Source organism: Chenopodium album, chromosome 10 (assembly GCF_948465745.1).
Source record: "Chenopodium album chromosome 10, dcCheAlbu1.1, whole genome shotgun sequence".
NCBI lineage: Eukaryota > Viridiplantae > Streptophyta > Magnoliopsida > Caryophyllales > Amaranthaceae > Chenopodium > Chenopodium album.
In genome coordinates this window covers 29,783,511-29,790,490 of record NC_137843.1, presented here as the reverse complement: position 1 = coordinate 29,790,490, position 6,980 = coordinate 29,783,511, and the positions used below count along the sequence as shown (strand labels likewise).

At 44.0% G+C, this 6,980-nt stretch overlaps 1 non-coding gene across 1 annotated transcript; it reads left to right on the top strand.

Annotated features, from left to right (window-relative positions):
• The first annotated feature begins 6,432 nt into the window (after window positions 1-6,432).
• Window positions 6,433-6,538, top strand: LOC145565851 (small nucleolar RNA R71). The gene has a single exon (XR_014095218.1). It is a non-coding gene; the product is annotated as a small nucleolar RNA R71 (small nucleolar RNA).
• The last annotated feature ends 442 nt before the right edge of the window (window positions 6,539-6,980 follow it).

Below are 6,980 nucleotides of genomic sequence, written 5' to 3'. Positions count from 1 at the left end.
AAACAACTATGAACAACAAAAATCCAGGCCAAAATTCGCAATACTCAATCGCTAAAGGGAGAATCACTAGGCAAATTTCAAAATCAAGCATCAAAAACTTTCAATCAACATGCATCTTCAATCTCTCATACATTAACAATCTTCAATGCTCAAAATCAAACTAGTGATTACACACACAATTCTCAATATCCAAGTCAAGTAATTGCTAGCCAAATTTCATGAAAACAACAATTTTCATCAACAATACACACAAATCACCAAGAAAATCTCAACAAAATCCACAATTATAAGCTAAACTATCTCAAAATCACACAAAATTCATACAAGTTCAATTTTTGCTTAACAATCCTAAAACATGGTACTATCTAATGAATTAAAGCCACAAAGTAGTCAAAGTTTAGGATTATACCACAATTGAAGAGCATGAAGACCACCACGACCACTCACGCACCACCACTTCGGCCACCAAGGAGCAATCCCGAAATTGGTGAAAAATGGGTGATTTTTAGAGGGGAAAGTGATGAATTTGTGAGAAAATTGAGGGAATGTAAGGGATTTGTTGAGATTTCGAGGAAATAAGTGAGATTAGAGGAGATTTGGGAAGTTAGGGTTTGAGTTCTTGAGGAGAGAGAGTGAGAATCGTGAAGGAATGTGAGGAAATGAAGAAAGAATCGGGGAAAAATGAGACTTAAGCCCCGATAAACCCAGATCTGCGCGCCCGCGCAGGTATACTGCGCGCCCGCGCAAGTGAACTGCGCGCCCGCGCAGATGGCGCACACATGTCGCGCAAAACCTTCTGCCAAAATCTGTATTTTTGCCTTCAATCTGCGCGGGTTCTCCCAGGCCTGCGCGCCCGCACAGCCTTCTTCTGCGCGCCCGCGCAGATGTCGCGCACATGTCGCGCAAAAGTTTCTGCCAGGTTCTGGTTTTCTGAGCTTCCCTGTGCGCGGGTTCTCCCAGGCCCGCGCGCCCGCGCACAGGGTCTTCATCAAAATCCTCTCTTGAAATGCTCCTCACTCACTTCCAAGTCTCCAAACCCCAACTTAGCTCCAAATATAACACCAAACGGCCTGCAAAAATAGTCCTTAATTACACATCTAAACTCCATACAATCATGCTAGATGCACCGTTTATCAAAGACTCAAATACAATCAAAACTCACAAATCCCAATAATCCAAAGTTGTAAATAGAAAAATGAAAGCAACATGAAGAGAAGAAAGTAGAAGAGGGTTAGAAACTCGGGTTGCCTCCCGGAAGCGCTTTTGGTTAGCGTCGTTAGCTCGACGTTCTTCGAGATGATTAAGGAGGGTGGAATTGACGATGCACATCAATTAGAGTAACTGAAATTGGTTCATCACTTGGGGATCCTTCAAAATAAGGCTTGAGGCGGTGGCCGTTGACTTTGAAAGGGGAGTGGCCATCTTGGAAAATTTCATAAGCTCCATACGGGAATACCTCCGTAACAATGTATGGCCCACTCCATCTTGATCGGAGCTTGCCCGGGAAGAGCTTCAACCTTGAGTTGAAGAGGAGCACCTTTTGCCCTTTGACAAAGTCTTTCTTGATGATTTGAGCGTCGTGCCACGCTTTTGATCTTGCCTTATACATACTTGCATTCTCATAGGAACTCAACCTCAACTCCTCTAGCTCATGCAACTCTAAAAGCCTTTGCTCTCCCCGCACTATGGAGATCCAAGTTGATTTGCTTGATCGCCCAATGAGCACGATGCTCCATTTCCACGGGCAAATGACAATTCTTCCCATATACAAGCTTGTAAGGGGTGGTCCCAATTGGCGTCTTGAAGGCGGTCCTATAAGCCCATAGAGAATCAATGAGCTTAGAGGACCAATCCTTCCTCGTTCTGGCAACTGTCTTCTCCAAGATCACTTTGAGCTCTCTATTTGTGACCTCCGCTTGACCACTTGTTTGGGGGTGGTAAGCAAGCCCCCGCTTGTGAGATACCCCATATTTCTCAAGTAGTCGAACGAATGTGTGGTGCTTGAAATGTGACCCCCCATCACTAATAATCGTTCTTGGAACACCGAATCTTGGGAAGATCACTTTCTTGAAAAGGTTAACCACCACCTTTGAGTCATTTGTTGGAGAAGCTACGGCCTCCGCCCATTTGGACACGTAGTCAACGGCAACCAAAATATATTTGTTCCCATTTGAGGAGATAAAAGGGTCCATGAAGTCTATAGCCCACACATCGAAAACTTCAAGCTCAAGGATGGGGTTTTGTGGCATTTCATCCCTTCTCGAAATATTCCCCACCCTTTGACATCTATCGCAGGTCTTGACAAATATCCAAGAATCCTTGAATAAAGAAGGCCAAAAGAGCATTGATTGAAGAACTTTTGAGGCGGTTTTCTGAGCACTCATATGCCCACCACAAGGAGAAGAGTGAGAAGAGTGGCACATATGGAGAACACTTTGAAACTCGTCGTTGGGGACGCATCTCCTCAACAACCCATCAACCCCTCTCTTCAACAAAATCGGTTCATCTCAAATATATCTCTTTGCCTCGTGCTTGAGCTTTTGACGTTGTTGTGAAGTGAAATCCGGAGGTATGGCACCACAAACCAAGTAATTCGCAATATCCGCATACCATGGAGCCGACTTCACCTCAAGAACATATAGCACATCATCCCTTAGAGCATCCTCTATTGGCAAACCATCATCCTTGAACCTTGCACCGCCCAACCTTGAAAGGTGATCCGCCACCACATTCTCGGCTCCCTTCTTGTCTCTCATTTCATAATCAAAGTCTTGGAGAACTAAAACCCATCTCAACAACCTTGGTTTAGCTTCCTTCTTCCCTATCAAATATTTGAGAGCCGAATGGTCGGTGTACACAATTGTCCTAGAACCAATGAGGTAGGTTCTAAACTTCTCAAATGAGTGAATAACCGCTAAGAATTCCTTCTCGGTGGTTGTGTAGTTTCGTTGGGCATCATTGAGAGTTTTGGACAAATAATGTATGACATGAAGCTTCCCATCTTTCCGTTGCCCAAGAATCGAACCAATAGCCTCGTCGCTTGCATCGCACATGAGCTCAAATGGAAGAGACCAATCCGGACCTTGGACAATAGGGGCGGTGCAAAGGGCCTCTTTCAACCTACAAAAAGATTCTTGACAAGCATCATCAAATATAAACTCTTTATCTTGTTGCAATAGGGATGTGAGAGGCTTTGCAATCAAAGAAAAGTCTTTTATAAAACGCCGATAGAACCCAGCATGGCCGAGAAAAGATCTCACTTCCCTCACGTTGGTGGGGGGAGGAAGTTTCTCAATGACCTCTACCTTGGCTCTATCAACCTCAATGCCGGCATGGGAAATTTTGTGCCCAAGAACAATCCCACTTTCTACCATAAAATGGCACTTTTCCCAATTCAACACGAGGTTAGCCCTCTCACATCTTTCCAAGCATTGAGATAAATTAGATAGACAATCTTCATAGGTGGCTCCTCCAACGGAGAAGTCATCCATAAAGACCTCTATCTCATCCTCAATCATATCACTGAAAATAGACATTATACAACGTTGGAATGTTGCGGGAGCATTACAAAGCCCGAAAGGCATCCTACGATACGCATAAGTACCGTAGGGACAAGTGAAAGTCGTCTTCTCTTGATCCTTGGGGTCAATCGGGATTTGGAAAAATCCCGAATAACCATCAAGGAAACAATAGAAGGAATGCTTTGTAAGCCTCTCCAACATTTGATCAATGAACGGTAATGGAAAATGATCTTTGCATGTACTTGTGTTAAGTTGGCGATAGTCAATGCACATGCGCCAACCGGTTACAAGCCTAGTGGGGACTAGTTGATCATGATCATTTTTCACTACCGTCATTCCCCCTTTCTTAGGCACAACTTGCACGGGAGATACCCAATCACTATGAGCAATTGGGTATATAATTCCCGCATCAAGAAGCTTAGCCACTTCCTTCTGCACAACCTCTTGCATGGAAGGGTTAAGCTTCCTTTGCCTTTGCCTAACGGTTTTGGCATCTCCCTCTAGATCAATTTTGTGCATGCATAAAGAAGGACTTATACCTTTGATGTCATCAATGGTATAGCCTAAAGCTTTCTTGTGTTTTTTCAAAACATTGATCAAGAGGGAGGTTTGCTCCTCCGTTAGGTTGGAATTAACAATTACGGGGTAAGACTCATTAGAACCAAGAAATTCATACCTCAAGCCCAAAGGTAGAGGTTTCAAGTCTAACTTTGGTGCTCCCTTACCATTGGTGCTCTCCTCTCTTTCCTCAACTTGAAAGAGATCATGGGTGTGAAAAGCCTCTTCCTCCATGTTCTCATCCATGCACTCGCTCTTGCTCTCCTCTAGCAAATCCTCATAGAATTGAATGTCGTCCTTGTGAGCACCTAACTTAGAATCATTCAACAATACGCTTTCTAGGGGATCGTTAGAAGCATGCAAATGGGAACGAGAAAATTCACTAAGCATGGTATCTAGAACATCTATTCTAAAGCATTCACCACTTGAGGAAGGTTGTTGCATGACATTATTCAAATCAAACTCAATTGAATCATTGTCAATTTTCAAAGATATTTTACCCTCCTTCACATCAATGATGGCGCTAGAGGTGGCTAAAAACGGCCTACCCAAGATAATAGGAATCCTCTCATCCTCATCCATCTCTAGCACATAAAAATCCACGGGGAATGTGAACTTTCCTACCCTAAGGGGAATGTCCTAAACCTTACCTATGGGAAACTTAATGGACCGATCCGCTAGTTGGAGAGTAATGTTAGTGGGGGAAAGGGTTCCTACACTAAGCTTTCGGTAGACGGAGTAGGGCATGAGGCTCACACTTGCTCCTAAATCACACAAAGCTTTGTCAAATTCAATGCCATTAATAGAACAAGGGATGGAAAAGCTACCCGGATCCTTCAACTTGGCGGGAAGTTTGTTGGAAAGGATTGCACTACAATTGGCGGTCAAGCTCACCGTTTCACACTCCCTTCTCCCACTCAATAGATCTTTCAAAAACTTAGAGTAATGGGGCATTTGTTTCATGGCATCAACAAACGGAAGGGAAACATGCAAATTCTTAATCACATCCAAAAACTTCCCAAATTGAGCGTCAAGCTTAGCTCTCACAAATCTTTGGGGAAAAGGTAGTCTCTCCTCTCTAGGTTGGAGATTTAGGGGCAAGGGGGCGGTTTCAACATCCTTCTCCTTCACAACATTAGAAGGCTCTTTGGTTCTCTCATCCCCTCTCTCTAACTCTACTTCATTTTGAGGTTCCTCCTCAACTAAGAGGTCACTCCCTACTACCTTTCCACTCCTTGTTGTCACGGCATACAAAGGTTTTGGGTTGACTCCTTGACTAGGGATAGTGGAAGAAGAAGAAGAAGAGGCATTAGAAGCAAGTTGAGCAATTTGGGTTTCAAGCATTTTCATATGAGCATTGGCTCGCTTTTTATCCTCCTCATTTCTCTTCTTTTCCTCCTCATGCATTTTCATGATGGCATCTAGCTTAGCCATCACGGGATCATTAGGAGGGGCCTCAATTTGAAGAGGTTGTTGAGGTGGAGGAAGTTGGGATTGATGGAAACCCGGTGGCCTATTGGTTTGGGCATAGTTATAAACATTTTGGCCCCTATTGCCTCCGGTGCCTTGGTTGGGAACATTGCTTTGTCGATTTTTTCCCATGTTACCTTGATCACCAAAATTTTGATTTTGATGGTCATGGTATCGGGAGTTGGGTTGTTGGTTTTGATAACCATACCCCCTTTGGTTAGAGTAGCCTCTTCCATTGAAATTGGAAGGGCCTCCCCCACCATGGTATTGGTTACCATAACCACCACCACTTTGGTTCCAACCACGGTTTCCACCTTGATTCCAATTCCCCATTTGATTGGAGTTTGGCCTCAAGTTCCCTACATGTTCCATTCTAGGAGCAAAATTCATAGCATTGACATCTTCTACATTATCATCATGTTCATAGGGAGGGGGTTGAACTTCACAAGCATACACACAATGGGAGGTATCATGATCATAGGTTTCACAATTTGAGCAAAACATGCATCCTTGAGGCATTTTATTATAAGAAGAGGGGGAAGAAGTGGTCATACCATTGCCTCCCTTGGTTGAAGGGGAGGTATTACCATGAGGGTTGGACCTTTCTTTCATCATTTCGTCCATTTGCTTGGCCATCTTGGAGATTTGGGAAGAAAGGTTGTTGATTGCGTTGGCTTGCTCCAATGCATAGACACCCTTGCTAGAAGTGGCCTCCCTTTCTCCTTCATACCAATCATCATAATGCTTTGCGGCCTCCTCTATGATGCATTCCACTTCATCCTCTCCTTTGTTCATGATTGGACCGCCGGCTGCGGCATCTAGGCTTGTTCTCCCTTGAGGTGAGAGACCTCCATAGAAAGTGTGGATGAGTTGATACTTGGGTATCCCATGATGTGGGCATTGACGTTGAAGCTCTTTGTACCGGTCCCATGCCGCACTTAGAGTCTCACCACTCTTTTGGCGAAAACCTTGAATTAAAGACCGAGCCTCGGCGGTCTTCCTATGGTTGTAAAATCTCCTCAACAAAGCCGTAGTTACTTGGTCCCAAGTTGTGAGAGAATTAGGGGGCACCTCCTTCTCTAGCCATTCTAGACCTCTCCCAATTAAAGAAAATGGAAACATCTTGAGGCGGATATACTCTTGAGTCACTCCATTGGCTTTGATCGTGTCACAATACTTCTCAAATTCTTTCAAATGCTCATGAGGGCTCTCAAATTTTCCACCCGAGAATTGTTTCCTCTCTATAAAAGCAATCAAATTGGGCTTGATTTCAAAATTGTTGGCTTGAGTGGTAGGAGTTAGGATCCCACTTTGTGCTCTAAAGGCTTCGGGAGCCCCAAGACGACTCAAAGGTATAATCTCTCCCATTTTAGAACCTTCTTCACTTTCGGACTTAAGGATTGAACAGGGGTTGATTTCCGAACTTGATGG